At 39.5% G+C, this 18,248-nt stretch overlaps 1 protein-coding gene across 3 annotated transcripts in view; it reads right to left on the reverse strand.

The window, feature by feature from the left end:
- LOC108129638 (uncharacterized) overlaps positions 1-18,248 on the reverse strand; it is a 29,667-nt gene that overhangs the window by 9,253 nt on the left and 2,166 nt on the right. For 2 of the 3 annotated variants that reach the window (XM_017247795.3, XM_017247792.3), the window contains exon 2: positions 5,475-5,511. The exons of the other annotated variant lie outside the window; for it this stretch is intronic. The gene's annotated coding sequence lies outside the window, so the exon portion shown is untranslated. The remainder of the gene's footprint in view (positions 1-5,474; positions 5,512-18,248) is intronic. 3 annotated transcript variants of the gene reach the window in all.

Consider the following 18,248-nt stretch of genomic DNA (forward strand, 5'->3'; position numbering starts at 1 on the left):
TACAATTTTAGTTTTTTTCCATTTCACGTTAATACGTTGTATCTCGATCGTTAAGTTTTATAAAGCTGTGCCTTTTTCTGGTCACGGGAATGTGTTTACAATACAATACCACATTTTCCCAATTTTTTACGGCCAACTGTGTGTTAAGTTTTATTCCCTCTATAAACTCTTCCATAAACTATTTATCAGACTTGTGAATGAAGTGAGATTTCGATCGGATTTCTCAATCTTTATCACAAAGTTCTAACCATAAACAAACCAATAGAATCTTCTCACCCAACTCCAAAGTACAAATAGGTGTTGGGCAGTGACACTCTCAACAAACTGGAAGTGTCTGACACCAAAGTGATCGGAGGTGATTGTGCAAAATGATAATTTGACATATCAAAGAGATATTTGGCTGAATGCCCGACCAACTTCCCAATGCCAATTCTTGTCAGCTATTTACTTACTTCTTTATCGACGGTGTGCTGCTTGTTCGGCCTTTTATTCGCGAAAAAAGGCTTTATTTTGTCAAGCAATTAACGGGCATTTGTTGAATTTCGTGTGAAAATTTTCCACTAACATACCAACACATAATGCCTGGCCAGTACAGAAAGAGCAAGAGTCAAATTCTTGGCCAAGATAAGCAGGGCTTAGTCATACGCCTCCTGGGTAGGACAGGCCAGGTTAGCAAATTACAGGCACATATGCAGGAAGATGCAGAGAAAACTATATTTTTATGGAAATATTATTCCCCAAAAAAATTTATTTATAAATATTTATTTAAAATTAATATATTAAGTATTTATTTATAATTTATTTTATTTAACAAATCAATTAAAAGTGTCTTATTTTTTTTGCGTGTGAAAGGAAAAGGCCAGTGAGCCATTGAGCCCAGCTTTTGGCCAAGACTCTCTGGCCGATATCGCCCATGTCAGTTGCCGTTGACTGGCCATTAGCCAAGGTTGTTTTTGTTTTTGTTTTTGGTAGCTACTTGCAATCGCTTTGCCTTGCCTGATATTTAGAATCGGCCTGGCCAACAGCAGCAACCAAAGCAGCAGCTTTAATGCCCTCTTATGGATTGCGCAGACGCCAAAAAATTGGCCAACAACAAGTTGCATGCCACAAACACACACTCTTGTGGTAAATTGCTTGAAGTTTTTCCCGCTCCATGTCTGACGGGTGTACTTGTTACGTGAGAAAATTTTTGTGGAAAAAACTCTGCATTTTGCTTGGCTGTTTTGTGTTTAAATTTTTTATGCGCTTGCCGGCCAGGCCAGCTGCCAAAAAATATACCATTTGAGGTATTTTTTGTGTTTGCCTTTCTGCCAGGTCTTTGGGCCCGGCTAATAAATGCATTCATCTGGCAAAACCGCATGGTGGCCATTGAAACCTTGCTCCAAAGGGAAGGGTTCTGCGGGTCGAATATGGCCATTGATTGATGGCCAACTTAATTCAAAAGAAGTTCAACAAGTCTGCCATTTTTTGCTAAAAAAAAAAGGATTCATAATTCAAAATTGTCTGAAAACATATGCAGGGAAGCTCTGTTATTGATGCCATTGTGGCATCTTTTATTGAAAACAATAAACAAATATTTGAATGCATCGCACAAAAATGAATGTGCATCGTAATTGGCGCAAACTCGTCTGAAGCTCTCTTAGGACCTGAATTGAATTTCAATTAACGTTCAAATCGCTTACAAATTCCACTTGAAATTGCCATTTCAATAACGAATAACGAAAACTAATAAATAAATAAATAAACGCAAGAAAAAATAATACCAGGTACCAAGCAAAACGAATGTGCATGAAATTAATTTGAAGGAAAAATTGCCAAATATGTTTACAAAATAAAAAAAAAATGTAGGCTTTAAAAGCACAAGACAGTGTATCGAAAATGGATTAAATTATAATAAAGTGAATTGCCATTTTTTAGCACAGTGCTAAAACAAAAATCACTCCATTTCATTCATGAGGTTAATAAATTAAATTTGGGATGTTGTGAGTTACGGTAGGGTGTTAATTGTGCAAATGGGTTTGTGAAAAATAATGGGAATCTTTTCCACGAAGTTCAGAAAACAATTAGAAATCAAAAGTCAATACTTGTCAGTCCCTCAGGCTTTTATTTTTTATTTTCTAGAAGACTTTCTCATATGACCTGCAACCTGAACTTATTACTTAGCTTATGCCAAGCCATTATTAGGCGATTACTTAATAAAATATTACAGTGTGGGCAGGGTCATGCATGTTCAGAGATAATAAATCCGACACTATATATCAGCAATCGCAAACTACAGAAAATTGCCAATTACAAGCCAAGATATTTATAGATAAGAAATTAAAAATGATATAATGATAGGACAATAACAAACTGAACTTTGAAATTGTTTTAATAATTTTAATGCAAGATTTTATATTTAGATGGCCCGCTCCGATCCATTCCGTTCCAACCATTAAACCGATTAAATGGACCTCCGTGACAAGCGATTTGCTGATATTAGACAGATTCGTATTGTTGCATTTTGAATGCAATTTGAAGCACACAAACCCAGTACGGTGCACACGCAACATTTTTGCGGTGGCATCTTCCGTGTTTGGCTGACAGCGAGGAATGCCAAAAGTTGCCCCACTCGTATGGCTAAGTAATTGTTCACCCACCGCAACCGAAACGATTCCAACCAATCTATAAGCCCGAAGAACCTATAAAGTCATCAATACAAAAATAATTTCAATTAAAAGTTCCCCCAATGTACATATATGCAAAATTATATAAAAACTACAAACAATATCTTTCAATAATTAATTATAATGGCACCCCTACCCATTCACTTTACTTTTTTCTCAGAAATCTTTGAAGTCTGTGATTTCTTTGGTTATTCCCGTATTCATAAATAATTCATATTAGACCCCTTGGTTTTTTTGCGGCTTCTGCACATTCTCAAATTAATTATTACAAATTAACACAAAAATCAAGAAGCACGCGTCCGATAATATTAAAAGGAAAACAGCACAAGAATAACAGATAAATAAATGAACTTATCACCTGGGGGGCTATTTTTTTGGCATCATTGTGGTTTGGCTAGTTTGTTCTCCAGATCTCCACATCTGCAGATCTCCAGATCAAACGAAACATTTTCTGCTGACGCACATTTCACGAAATTGTAAAAGCCCTCCTCCCCCAGCACCCCACCGTAATTATCAGAGATTTTTATTTTTTGTTGGCTTAATGAATTTATAATGGTTTTATTTTTATCTTGTCCGCATATCCAGACAGGTCTGGGGCTCCAAGCAGAAGTTGGTCAGGTCTGGGCCACATTTTGGCATGTGCCAAAACAATTTGCCTCCTGCTGTCTGAACTTGAGCTAGTTTCTCTTCACAAATTTGTATTTACTTTTACTGCAAGAATTTGTTTGTGGCCAGAAATCGCTCTCACTGTGTGCCCGAAAGCTGTGACAACCTGACATGTCAAATGTCTATCTGGCCGGACCAGGCCGGCTACGTGCCTCGGCCAGGTGAAATCCAAACTCAGAAACATATCGGCCGAGCCATGTCCGAGCCATGTCCAGAGACATAAAATTTAATGCAAAACGTAAGTGAAAATTAAGCCAAAAAAACTTTTACTCCATCTTCCAGATTCTGGCCGAGATGAGGAGTGAAAAGTGAAATGATCCGAAAAGAATACATAGCCGGGGAAAGTGGAATGGCTCACAAGTTCTGCGAAGAAGAATATCTTTATGGCTAAACTTCAAAAACACACCTGCCCATAAAAATACGCAAATATTTCGCATACTTCTGAGACATAAACCATTATTGATGCAACTATTCGCAGTCATTCAGGCTAAACAAATATCAGTGTGTGTTTTATGGACACTCATATTCAAATTAAAATACTCGTCATCAATGCCTGAACATTGCTTACCTGATTTATTACCCCATATTTTGTCATTCCCCATATCTTTGTTAACTTTGTTGAACAATTCAGATTTGCATACGAGCGAAAATGTATTCAGATTTGTCGTTTCAACATTTTGGCGGGGCTGGCAATGCGTATTGTTTGTTTATTTGTTTGCCTGTTCAAGTTCAGAGTTCACCGGGATTACGTAACGACACAGCTTGTAGCTTAAACTTGATTTTATTTGATGCGATTAGAGGCGATTAATCAAACCAGGTTGGGCATTAAGGAGCCGCAGCAGGTCACTGCAAATCTAATTGCGATAGATCGGAGCGGGAAACTGTGCAATTGAAGGTTATTGCGAATGACAGTTCATTAGATACGTTGCCAAAGTATCTAAAAATTACGAAAATCTATGATCTAAGCAAATTATTTTCGGTTGCATGTGAGCAGCCATTTCCGCTGACAAAATCACATTGTTATAAGCGGCGACATCTCTCTAATCATTAGAGTCTAATGCAATATTAAACAGCCACTCGAGCATGAAGCTCTGAGCCCCAGCGGATGTCCTCTACGGATGCTTAAAATATGACCTAACAGAGATCAGGATCAATTCAATATCAGCCTGAATCGATCAGGCAAAGTGGAGCAAAAAGCGAACTGAAACTGGTACAGATCAGATACAGATCGTTGTTCTCTCACGACCCCATTTCAGGTGCGTGGAATCGCAATCGATACAGCAAAAATAAGTTCAGAAAAAGCCACTTGATTGCTAACCTGGCTAAAAAGGGCCAACTGGCAAATGGGTCTCCGGTCTCCGTGTGTAATTAAAACGAGCAACCAAAGTGCTGAAAGCCAGTAAACATCCAAGACCGGCCGGCCAAGTAAAACAACGGTCAGTCGTCAGTCAGCTCCGCAAATTAGCATTTAACTGCCAGTCAACAGTTAGTCCGCATATCCCCTGGGCTCTGTATGAGAATACTACTAGCTAGTATGACTAGCGGCAATTAGAACTAAAGCCTAGGTCTAGGTCCAGTAAGGCTAGTATGTTATTATTCTCAAGACTAAGAAATACCTAGGAATGGGAGTATTATACATCGAGAGATGGTTCTCTGACTTGAGAGCTTGATAGAGCAAGTCCTAAGGAGGAGTTAGTATAATTTTTATACTCAAGACTAATAAAAACATAAGGATAGCTGTATTATACCATAAAAGATGGAACTCTGATTTGAGAGGCTCTTAAATTTAAAACTTTATGCATTATTCTGTAGTTATATGATCATATACTTAATAGATCCTCTTCTGCCTACTGGGTAGGTTATGCATCCATTGGCTATTTTATGGCCACTAAATTGTACTACGTCAACAGTTATGTAAGAAATTTGTTTTTCCACCGACTAGCACACACTATGGGTAATTGACCCATATTTAAGGTTCTCTGAATGGTTCTCAATGCGAGCAGTGAGCCGTGCGAAAGTTTGCGTGCCTCGCCGGCTTTAATGGCACATCTCAGTTCCGAGTTATGAATAGTGTGTTCGAACCACTTTAGTGGGTCGGGTGCTAAATTAAGGTAAGCTTTTTGCATTTCTCCTAATAGTTACCTGAAAACTTCCACGTGTTTAAGGTGTGTTTGGTGGCCTGTAAAAAAAACAAAAGCAATAAAAACTATTAAAATATTTGAAACAACAAAAGATACAATGAAAATATATCAATTGGGAAAATGTGAAGATCAAAACTGGGTGTTCACACGCCTCGTAAAATGAGATAATTTGACGCCAGCTTTCACATAAAGACTACGATTGGTGGGGCCTTAAGATCCCCCCCAGAGTGCAATTATGGTGGGGATTTATTGAAAATGAAAATAAACACTCGCCCAGACACAAATCGGAATCAAATCAAAACGCGAGGCGAAATCAAAACTTGCACAATGCGAGAGAAAAGGCGAAACAAAAGCCAATCAAAAGCAATCAAGAGCCAAGAGGCTCTTTTGGATCCAAGCTGCAGTTTTACAACGAAATTTCATTCGGGGGAACGCAGATGCGTCACTCCAAGATACACCAGCAGATACAGATACAGATACATGGGAGAGATACTCTATGTAGGTTGGTGTTTCGGTTTCCTCCTCTTTCTCCAGCTGTATCTTTTTTTATATATGTATATATTCTGTGTCTTTTAGTCATGAAATCAAGCAATTGTCGAGGCACTTTTATTCTGTTTTTAAGCGATATTCATGTTGGGTTATGGGGCGGGGTAATTGGCTTGGAGAGCCTGGTGAGCTTGGCAAGCGGGTTAACGTTGACGTTAACCCAGAAGAGTAGTGTGAAAAAGCGCGCATATCTCCCGGTTACAGATACAAATTGCCAAGGCCCCTCCCTGACTAATTGTTTGGTTGTTCCCCACAGATTCTTGTTTCTTTTTTTTTGGTGGAAAGTTCTGGGCCTGACCTTGTTTCTCCTCTTGGCTACAGCTTCAGCTTTTGGCCATAGCGCCATTCAGTCGTCATTGGGTAAATACAAGCGAAAAAGAGTGCGGCGGCTAATAAAGCACAAACAGAAAAAAACAAACTAGAAAAGCCCGGCCAAACAATGCCGCAACATGATTCCGCACTTTGCCACTGTTTCAACAGTTGAGTAAACAAACGACCAGGTACAACTGAACCGCGCCACACTTCCACATATCGGATGCCTTTCCAGCGAAACCAATCGCAGTGGAACCGGCAGTGGACCATTTCCAAAGGGGCAGCCCGAATTGATCTTTGCCACCAGAAATGTGTCACTGCGGCGGCACAATTGGGTCAAATATAATGATGCCACTCGGGAATCTTGTGCCCCGCGGCGCTCCGACTGTTAATCTTGGATAGCTTCCAGGTTCCTTCCGACATTCAACGGTCATTCAACAGTCTTAAAGGTTGACTCGGCGGGCATTTAAATATTAATTCTACAATCAATTAACATAAGAGTTCACCTAGAACCACGTCGATACTCCATCAATCATGGAGTGTGACTGATGGAGTTGGCCGTAGAAAGGCTGTGACCAAAGGTTAATTGGAATTTAATAAATAAATATATAAATTCTTAAACACGCCTATATGAATAATGATGTAGGCCCAACCTTGAGAAACTCGCCTTTTTCTCAGTGTTCTAATATCACACTTTGGGCCTTCCACATCGATTATAATAATAAACCATAAGATATCTGGATCGTAAACCAATTGCATAAACGATGAGCTCCATTCAGCGTAGGCTGTACCTGCATTTCAGATCCAGTATCTCAGTATCTGTATCTATGCATAACTAGCGAACATGGCCAGAGACCAAAACCAAGGCATTGAGGTCTCTGGTCTGAGGCTCCGGTTCTGGGCTCTGCATCGTTGATAATTTATATGTGTCGTCCAGCCCCCACAATCAAGTTACCAGCCGGCACAGGGCGGAGGGTAGAGGAGGGAGTTTTATTTCCGTTCCACCAATGCCCCCACATAGTTTTCCTTTCGGTCGACGGCGGCATCTGAGAACAATCTTACATATGTAATTGCAATTGCCTGCCGTGCCAGGCCGACTCACGAAAACCAGCAACGAGTTCGACAACGAAAGGTATTCGACCACCTCTTCCACCTCGATTTTGTGAGGAGGGAGCATTTCTACCTTTTAATTTGTGCGCGGCACTCGGTGCATCGTCGTCTCCCTGTTGTGGCTGCCTCATTTTAATGTTGTGTAAAGTTCTAAGACCCCGACAATTGCAACGGAAGTGCGTTCATTATTTTTAATGATTTTATTTAGTGGCTTCGCTGCTCATGACTTGGCTGGAAGGCTCCTTGCTGGGAGCCCCTCTCTACCTGGCGTACCATTTGAATGGTATTGGACAGGATTTTGTGGCATTTACACGTCTGGCTCTCAAAACAGACGATCTTATCCTGATCTTGTCCGGCAAGTAAGGGAAGACAAGTAATTAGTACAGGAGGAGAGCGAGGAGGCATAAACAAGTCAACTTCTTTGATTCCCACTCTGTCCATAAAGATTACGTATTTATGACCGGGTCGGGGACCGACTTCCGTCCCTACCTCGGAGTTATGAGGGTGTTTTCGTAATATCTTAATGCATTCCCAAACAATAACCTGAGCTACCTGAGCTCTATTCTATTTTGGTGAAAAGATTAGACGAACCCTCGATCAAATCTTAAAATCTGTCTCTCATGCGACACAGACCTATGAGTCTCTCGAACTGCATCTCCCAGCAATTAGCTTGGCGGGCTAATTTTAATAATTGAATGGAAAACAACAGACAGAGTCAGAAGGGCAGTCGCAATTGACATTCACAGGGGCGACTGTCAGTCAACTTTGACCGCAGAAACAAATGAGCAAATGAGAGCATTAAGTAGGGTATGCCTCCATCGGGGCATACAAGAGTCCCTAATGCTCTTACTTTGGGTCTTTTGTTGACAAAAGGGGTTCAAGAGTTCAAGGTTCTATAATCATTCTTTAATGGATGAGAAAGAAAGACCCTTGGAGTCTTGAAAGATTAACTATTGTTGGCCTTTAGATTCTAATTGAAAATAGATCAGGTTCTCAACTAATGTTCTCAACTGGGTGATGATGTCTACGTATTTCAGATCATGACCCCAGATTAGTGACTTTGAGAGACCTATAATTATTTTGAAATAATATACATTTTATATTTAAATTTAATCACTAGATTGAAGTATTTCCCATAAAAATAGAAACCCTACAAGAGTTCAAACAGGTGGATACCCTTCAATTGTTAAGTTCGTCATCGCGAGGGGCACCGAACGCCCCTGACTGACAAGTGATCGGCAAACAGAGGCGGCACTGTGGTGCAGTGTGGGAGGGGCGGCTACTGGCGGTTACATCTGAGACAATTATAAACACAAACACACAACAACAACACAAACACCGAGTTGTCGAGTGCATCGGCCACAAAAGGGTGAACACAAAACGTTGCATGACACGCCAGCCAGCCAGCCAGCAGCCAACAATTGTTGCATGTGATTGGCAAGTTTTCTATTTTGACAGTAGGAGGGGAAGGGCCAGAGGGGTTGTCGGATTATCATGCATCGATTTACATATTACTGAAATCGGTATAAAGAGGCAAACAAAAAGCTAAAGCCTAAGCCGGACGGACAAACGTCATTCAACATCATCGCAACCGTCGTCGTCGTCGTAGTCTTCATTTGAATCAATTAAACCAGTTTGAAACAACATCGTGGGTATACGGATATATGGGTGTGTTTGTGAGTCAACCCATACCCATACCCAAAGCCCCATACACTCATTAGGTATTCATCTGCCTCTGCTCTGATGCTGCACTTGATTGATCATTCGGTGGGCCAGGCCGCGCCTAAAGTTGGGAAAAAATTCCATGAATTCGATTATAAGAAATCAAATTCTCATAGACATTATTGGGATTGGGATGGACAAGGCACCTTTTCTTCTATTTGAGTTGGGGCGCATTCGAAAAACCAACATCAAAGGTGCGAATGGCCGCTCGGAAAAACCAGTCAGGTCTCTCCCCCGATCGGTTGCATTCCGAAATTGGTGTTTCGTTTTCCATTTCAGAGATTTCCGAAGAATGCAAGTTTTTTGTTTCCAACATCCCCCAGCATCCATCGTTTGTGTTAATTTTGATAGTCGAAAACTGGTTTTAGAGACTTAAGAACTCCCTAGACCGACCAGACACTAGACCGTAGAAACAACTGGTATTTATAATGTTTTAACGCCAAGTTTAAGCTGGGATTAGGAATGTTTCTTTGTTTTTTTTTTATGGTGTTCCGATGGAATGTTTCCATTGTCTATGTTCTGAGACACCTCTTTTGTGATGTCGTCTCTAACAAAGAGTCGGACTTCATCGATTCCATTTCTTTATTAGCATCACCAGCGTCGCGGCAATCAATTTTCCAACACTCGCCAATGAATCATTAAAGAACTAAACTAATCGCCCGCTCATACATCACACTATACACCAATGACCATAATATCTGAGAACCGAGCCCAGGTTTCTGATTTATGCGCAATTCCATATGCCAGCTAGTGCATATTTAATGAGTGGCTACAACTGTGGAAACCCAAACAGGGAAACAGACATCCCGCACAGCAGAAGAAAGATTATTTTTTTGCTCTCTATGATAATGTTTTGTAATAGCAGCGGACTTGGAGGAAATTACCAGAACAGAACAACACCTCCAAAAACAGCCGAGATATAGATATAGACGGTAGCCAGCTGTATGCCATATTCAGATAGAGATCCATGTGGGTTTAAGAATTCCTAAGAACTGAGGTGTAGCTGGTTTTCAAAGTTATTCAAATTTAGAGACTTTGAGAGATAAACCAAACCCCAAAGATGTAACCCAAGCCAGAACAACCAGAAACAACTGGATCCACAATGAAATTACTAAGCCAGTATGCAATAATAAGCAATAAATGAAATAAAGGTCAAGTTTAAGTGACGCCGATGACGAGAGAGATACAAATAAAAATAAAAACAGAATCTACTGATGTAAAGCGAAAAAAATAACGAATGAAAAATGAGTGTGGGTAGATGACTGTGTGGAGGCGATCTATGAATGAATGAGTAACTTGTTGAATATACTGCATGAATGTAAATAACAAGCCAAGATATGTAGTCTTGTAGAGAAATGTCTCTTTAAAAGCCCTAAATATACTTAGCATTAAACCATGCATAACCATCCCCACCCACAACCAATTTAATTATCAAGCCGGAGACCCCTAATTTCAATCATTAATTTGTGCCGTTGGCTGCCCCTGTGAGTCGTCTTTAAGGGGTTAAGATTCAGCGAACCTCGACCACCAAAGAGCAAGTGCCAATTAAAACTGTCTAAAGACAAGGGGGCAGTCCAGCACGGGTGTGTCTTGGGTCTTGTGGGGGTGTTAATTAAAATTGAAATCAATTGTTTTCAGCCAATGGCCCTCCTTCCTTTCTGTGTTTTTTGTGTTATTTTACAAACTCTGAAGATTTGTGTTTTATGGTCTACTTGAGAAGCCAAAAATAGCTGGAGAAAAACATCATTTAAAGCGTGATTGGGTTTCGCACGAACCCGTCAAATGTGTCGCTAAAAATAAATGATAACTATCGCTTCAGCTCTAATTGCCTTGGACAACTGACAACAGATATAACAGAGAGACCCAATTAAATGCTAGGACACGACTACAGTGTTTAGAGTGCTGGTTGGATGGCCACGACGTTGGGATGGATATTTTTATCAGTATCATATGTTAAGTGCGTGATGAACTCGGCACACGAGTTTCAGGAGCGTAGGTCCAACAGGGGGCTCTTTAGATAAAGATAATAGACCATCCTAGATAATAACCATTGTGGATGATATACTCCCTCTGGACTTCCCCTACTACCTCTATACTACTTCTAGAAAGTGGGACTACCTCTAGACTATCCTAGATAATAACCATTGTGGATGATATTCTCCCTCTAGACATCCCCTCTAGAATTCGCAAACACCTCTCTCTAGAAGTCAAGTGTCTGCTAATTCCGCACACGGGGCAGTTACTTTATCAGGCTTTAGATAGCGGCAATTTCATAGTTTGTTCGGTAATTACTTTTTTCAAGTCTTTAAATACATTTCAAGTAATTGTTTAGCCAATTTAATTTAATGTCCCCTCCGCCAGAACGTTGTAGTTATTGCGCAATTTCTACAAAAGATTCTCCGCGTGTTGTAATGTATTCGGGCCTTATTTATTAGAACTTTGTTTTTTTTTATTTTTTTATTATATTCTCTAGACACTGAGTGTTTTTTGCTCATTTTCGCATCATTTGCTTAAATGTTCAGGTTTTTATTCCTACTATATCTCATACTATATAACGTAATGGCTTTATTTTTTGTTTGTTTTCCTAAAACAAAATACGTTGTTTCTGGATGTGCGACTGGACAGGTTTTAGTTACCAGCTTAGGGAATAGTTTGTTGTATATTGGTATTTCTAATTGCGAAAGATACATATGTATATGTTTCTGCCAAGTAATAAAATAAATTGTTTAACCAAAAGCCAAAACTCAAAATGGCCACTAGAAAAAGGGCAATTAAAAATTCAATGCACATAACAATAAATTGAGGCCTTTGGCCGGCTCGGGCTCAGACTCAGGCTGAAAAACATGAAAAAACCTTCATGAAAAATTAGCCACGATGAGGTAGCAACCGTCGCACGAACTAACGTTGTTTCGGGCCACGTTTCATTCATATGGGCCGGAGCAAACATTGGCCAAAACCCCCAAGTGTTGTTTATCTTTTTTGCCGAAAAATCAATTGACCGAGTCACGTAATAAACGCAATCATGGCTAAAAGGCATTTTGGCATAAAAAAGCTTCTTCGGAGATGAATCTCTAAAAACAGGTTGGATGCGAAAAATATTGAAATAAATAGTCAGTCACCCGGGGAGACCTTGAGCCAATTGATAAATAGTTTAAAAGTTAAACCAAATGGAATTAGCTTTTGGGAATTAGTTACTTTCTCATCATGTTTTTGGGAGTTGCTCAACCGACAGCTAATTGGCTGGAAACGAGCCCCAAAAACATGTTTTCCCTTTTGGTGTTTATGCAAAGTTATTACATTTGGGAAAGATTCCAGAGGAATGGAATTCAAATGCTGATCCAACTGGAAATTCTCCAACATCGCCCATCACCCATCACCCGAAAACCAAACAAATTGCGGCGCATAAATTAATTTTAAATATGTGCAAAAAAACACAATACAATATTGACAGGCGTTTTCAAGGCTTTGCCTTGCTAACCCACAAAAAAAAGCTTGCAGTAAAAAATAAACAGAACACCCGCAAATACACGAAACATAAAAAACAACAAGCCTCTAAACAAATAATAAAAATCATAAAAAAAAGATCTAAACAACTGGTGTTGTGTTTTGTTATTTTCTAGCTACAGGTTTTTTTGAAAAATTATCCAAACAATGCTAATCTGAAACGGGCCAAGATTTATATTTGAACTGGAAATATTTATGGTTTATGGCACATTCCACAGCAATCTCAAAGACCTCACTTAACGCAATCACTTGATTTTAGCCATTTCACCGGGAAGCCAGCCAGCCAGTCAGTTGCCTTTTTCCTTTTTCAATTAGAGCCACATCAAACGGCAATTGCCACATTAAAGCTCGATTAAAGTTATAGGAAAAAAAAATAGTTCCCTTTATAAAGCAATGTCTTTAACCTTTTCAGCGGCGGAAATTGGTGTAAAACGAGTCTGAGATCAGATTGCTGATGTTGCAGCAGTTGCTGTTGCTGTTGCTGTTGCAGATGTTGCATAGAGAGGCATGGCAAGTAGCAAGGCGTTTTCAGGTTCAAGCCACTTTTGTGGTCAACAACATTTCACTATGGCTGCAACGAGAGCAACTTCCGATAGCCATAGCTTGTGGCGATGAATGAAATGGGTCTCACTTCGACTACGAGTTCGAATTGGAGTTTGAGTGTATGAGTCTTGGACTTGAATGAGTTCATAGCGCTCGGAAAAGAGAAAAACTTTCATAATTACAAGACAAGTCGAACTCCTTGCCACCAAACATGCTGCACGGCGCAAATGTGCGAAGAGTGGCTGGCTGGCTTCAGTAGCTGATTATTTAATCGAAATGATTATGTTTTGGCGTTGCCCATTAAATGTAATCATGCAACAAAGTGCAGCAACAGCAACAGCAAAAGCAGCAGCCAGCCCCTGCTGCAATCTCTGATTGTTTATAATTAACTATGGCAGGCAGGAAGTATCACAGGCCGTACAACACAAAGCCAACAATTTTCGTGGCAAGTGAAATAATGCAATCAGAGCCAGCTCCAGTTCCGAAAAACCAAAAAAAAAGTGAAGAGAAAATCAAACAATGACAAATTGCTGGGAATGGCTTTTCTTTTTCCATAATTTTCCCCATAATGGTGGGTATGCTGGGGAATAATATGCTGGGGTGCGTAATAAGGCAACAGTTTCCTCTTGCTAGAGAAAAGTCATTAAAGTTATCTTATAAGGATTAGCCTTTTTATTCAAAATATTTGTTGAAATTATCTTTCTCTCTAGATTATAAAATGCTAAAAATATCTATACTACCTCATTGTTTAATGACTTCCTTTTAAGAACACTCTAATTGCTAATTTCAAGATAAAGTCCGCTATATAAGCTACTTATCGCCTTGTTGGGCTTATCATTTAATCCCCAAAAACACGCACATCCCTTGTGATGGGAATACCTTCACTTTCCATCCAAAAGTATAATTAGCTTGGCGGTTTGTTGAATATTTTCACAAAGTAATTCTATCAGAGAGCTCGTGCCGTTCAGTTATTGGATTAGAGACCCCAATTCTAGGGGCAATCTTTTGGCCGAAACTATCCAACCACACTCTCGTACGGTCTCCATTTATCTTCCTCTAGGGCACATCGCTTTCTGGCACGGCAGCTGGCTGCCAGCTGTCTTCTGACATTCTTAACTTTAAAGTTAGTAGCGTTACTGGTAGCAAAGTTTGAAAATGTCAGATGGATTTGTCACAATTTAATGGCGTTTAAACGCTCTGGCACGGTTCTATACCTAATCGATGGAAAATCAATGACGGGGCCAACTCGGCAAGGGAATAATTAAATATTTATGGACTACAAATGCGGCCAATGGAATTTCAGCTTATAACAAATCAATTAATTAAGTCGCACGCAAGGCATTTTACAAATCATACTTAATAAGGTCAAATTGGCAATTTAAAAAAAATTCAAAACAAATACCTCGAAAAAAAAACAAACAACAATTTTTAAACGAGTTGGGGTTTTTAAAATACCTGTCTTTTGTTTTTGTTTCTGTTTTTTCTGTTTTTAATTTAAGTTAATCTTTTATCGGATTTTATGCAAATGGAGGAGAGTTGCCCAAAGTTGCTTCAGTCAGTCGGACAAAGAGATCGAAGCCGGTTAAATAACGAAAAATTGATAAATATTAATAAGGCCAGAGGGTTACTGGAGGAGTAGTGTGCGTGCATTGCATTTACTACGCTTCACTGGCTAACTGACTATCTGGGTATCTGAGTATCTGCGTATCTGGCAGATACGAAATGTCATCGCTGCCAGTTACAGTTAAAGCTACTTGGGCCATTTGAACGGGCCTTTTCTGTAGCTGTGTCTCTCGTATGCAAAGCACATACATACACTCGCATCCGAGCATAGCTCGAGGAACGTATCCGCCAGATACAAATTGCAATCAAGTGTAAACAAAACAAAAGGCGCAAGAAACACGCGTGCGCTCGTAACTCGAGATACTATCTGAGTGAAGTCTCAGATACAGCTACACATGTAATGTATCTGCAAGATTGCCGCAATCTAATATTTATTATTAAGACCCATGCCTTGACATTACTCCATGAATCAGCCGTAGTAGTATGTTTTTCGTTCCTAAAATGCAATCCCTATCTGATGACTCAAAATGGGGTCACCAAGATAGCTCTGAGATACTTGCTCCTCATTGTTGTAAACTACCTACCTACTTACGTGCTTGTAGATAAGCCCTGGAGGGCACTAAAATATTTTTATACCCTTGCAGAGGGTATTATAATTTTGTCCAAAAGTGTGCAACGCAGTGAAGGAGACATCTCCGACCCTATAAAGTATATATATTCTTGATCAGGATCACCTCCTGAGTTGATATGAGCATGTCCGTCTGTCCGTCTGTCCGTCTGTCCGTCTGTCTGTCTGTCCGTCTGTCTGTTTCTACGCAAACTAGTCTCTCAGTTTTAAAGCTATCGTCTTGAAACTTTGCACACACCCTTCTTTCCTTTGCACGCAGTATATAAGTCGGAACGGCCGGGATCGGCCGACTATATCTTATAGCTGCCATATAACTGATTGATCGGAAATGGTATAACTTTGGTGTTTTTAGAGTTAGAGAGTTCAAATTTGACATGAGAGCTATTTTTGGCAAAATAATACGACATGCCAAATTTCATAAGGATCGGCCGACTATATCTTATAGCTGCCATATAACTGAACGATCGGAAATGACCCAACTTTCGTGTTTTCGAAGATAAAAAGCTGAAACTTAATACAGATTCTATTTTTGGCCAGTTGATCCAACCTACCAAATTTCATTAGGATCGGCCGACTATATCTTATAGCTGCCATATAACTGAACGATCGGAAATGGTATTTGGTAGAAATATCAACTTTCGTATTTTTGAAGATAGAAGTTTGGGACTTTTTTTAGATTTTTTATTTTAGTTAATTAGTTTTATTATGATGTAATCATAAGGATCGGCCAACTATATCTGATGTTTGCGATATATATCCGGTTTTAACTGCAAGGGTATATAAACTTCGGCTCCGCCCGAAGTTAGCTTTGCTTTCTTGTTATTACAGTATTTGTTACAGTATTTGTTTTCGGCTTCTGACTCACCAGCTACTTTAATCAATTTTTACAAAAAAACAATAGGAATTGAGTAACCCAATTAGCCTGAAAAGCCTTACCAGGAAGGCTGGTAACTAACTTGGCTGATAAGCTTGGGCGGGAATTTCTAGCCTGATTTTTGGAGAGGGGAAAGCCTTCGATTGGGGCTTTCCACTCCAATAACTTCTTGGTCAGTGAAGCCCCAATCCCCAAGCCTGAAGCCAATTTCAATTCCAATCCGCCCAGAAGGCAATTCACAATTAGCAGTAACCTCAATGCCTCGACATGTCCCCACCACTCATGTCACTCTCTTGGGCTAACTTGGCTAACCTTGTGCCGCTTCAAGTTTATATGGACGGACACCTACCTATATGTACTCCGCTTATTGGATAAGTACATGCCGATTGCTGATCTCCGGTCGATGGTTTCCAAGCGACACATAAACCATAATTAAAATTGGAAAAAAAAATTCGAAAAACTGTTGCCCCCAAAAACCAAAAAACGGCCGAAAAAAAAACCAAGCCAGTAAACAAATCGAAAAAATGCGCGCGTTTGCGCACTGAGCACCTGTTTTTTTTTGTGTCTCTTAGCCATCTACCTCCCCCTCCCCTCTTCACCACCCTCGCTTGCTACCAAGTTGGAGTTGGCCAGTTTCATGAAACAATTACGAACACGAGTGCAAAACAAAACAAAAACAAAGCAAAATGAAACCGAACGGATCCAAGACGAAGCTGAAGCCAAGTTAGCCAAGCTGTTGGCCAAGTTGGGGCTAGCTGGCTAGCTGGCTGGCTACTTTGGGGCAACTACGAGGGGGTCTATACTCAACTTATTGCAACGTTGCTGTTGCTGTTGGTGTTGTTTTTATTGGGGCATAGTCGGGGCACAGTGGTGGTGCTTTTTGGCTTAAAAAGTGGCTAGAAAGGTTGGCTATTTTGTTGATTTATTTATTTTTTGTTTATTTTAATTAAAAGGCTTTAATTAGAGTCTGTTTTTGTTATAAAACTAAACTAATTTTATTCAATTTTAATATTTTAATTTAAAGATATTCTTTCTTCTAAATAGTCTAGCTTTCAGAGTTATATAAATAAAATTAGCCTTCTAGTCTTATCTACAAAAGCTTCTAATAGTTTAAGGAGCCTTAAATATTTTTCTTAAGCTATAAAGATACAAAAATTAAAATTAAAAAAACAATTATCTTTCAAGGCAAAGCTATTTCTTGAGTTATTTCAATTTAGAACAATTGGCTTTGTTTGGCTTTCGGCCCACAGTGCTTGGCAACTTGGCCCGGTTTGCCTACGAATGGAGGAGTAGCCTCTCCCAGTCACCCCACTGCCTCCCATGGCACCCATTCCATCCCGTCCAGACCACCACCCTACCCCTCATGTTGATGGCTTCGATTGCTGCTCGATCGGTCGCCTTTTTAGCTTTTGGCGTAAAATTGCAGAGTGATATTGTTGTTGTAGTGGTTTGTTGTTTTTGTTGTTATTGTAGAAATGCACAAAGAAATATTTGGCTTTAAAAGTTTGAAGTTTAAATATTTAAAACTTTTTTTTAAAAAGGAGTTTCTAAAAAATCCTTTAAATATCAAAAGTTTTGATAAAAGTCTTAGATTTTTTCTTACAGTGCATTTAAACATCTACTAAGAAACCTGTATAATTTACAATTACAACAACAACAAGCGCGTATCTGCGTCAATGCTTTTTGTTTTTTTTTTTTTTGCTTTTTTTTAACTTGTTTTTTACTTTATTTTGTTGTTCGCTTACTGGGCGCATTTGCAATTGAAGCGTGGCTCACACAGATACTCACACACACAAACACACACCTACATATATTGAGATACTCTGGCTTACCAGCAAACTATGGCGCTCTCTCACTGAGCGGTTTTCGATCTGAACGTGTTTTTTATATAACTTTTTTATGCGCATAGTTGTTGCTATTTTGTTTTTTTTTTTATTTTTTTTGGTGGTGGTTCATAAAACTTGTTGCTGTTG

Source organism: Drosophila bipectinata, chromosome 3R, assembly GCF_030179905.1.
Source record: "Drosophila bipectinata strain 14024-0381.07 chromosome 3R, DbipHiC1v2, whole genome shotgun sequence".
Lineage (NCBI taxonomy): Eukaryota > Metazoa > Arthropoda > Insecta > Diptera > Drosophilidae > Drosophila > Drosophila bipectinata.